Source organism: Pteropus vampyrus, unplaced genomic scaffold (genome assembly GCF_000151845.1).
Source record: "Pteropus vampyrus isolate Shadow unplaced genomic scaffold, Pvam_2.0 Scaffold52, whole genome shotgun sequence".
Classification (NCBI taxonomy): Eukaryota; Metazoa; Chordata; class Mammalia; order Chiroptera; family Pteropodidae; genus Pteropus; species Pteropus vampyrus.
Window position 1 is genome coordinate 3,648,079 of NW_011888833.1, and position 376 is coordinate 3,648,454.

Genomic DNA, 376 nt, shown 5'->3' on the forward strand with positions numbered 1-376 from the left:
AGAATTGATCCGCAGTCTTTAATGTGGTTGTGTTTGTGGGGAGAGCGATGGGCAGCTGCGGGGTGAGCCGTGTATCTGAAGGCTGGAGCCTGGACGGGCCGTGGGGCGAGGCGCGGGGTGAAGGGCCGGGCAGAGCAGGGCCACACCGGGGAGGCTGCGACCGAGCCCGGCCCTCCCCTGGCCGGGGGACACGCCGCTGGGAGGGCCGGTTCGTGTTTCGAGCCCCAGGGGCTGAAGAGAGGTGAATCTACGTGTAGCGTTTATGCACCCATTTGTCATCTTGTGGCTGGACGTGGCACAGCTAACAGGCGCGTTCCCAGAGCAGAACTGTCTCACAGGGACACAGGCAGTGCCAAGGGGCCTGCCGGGAAAGCCA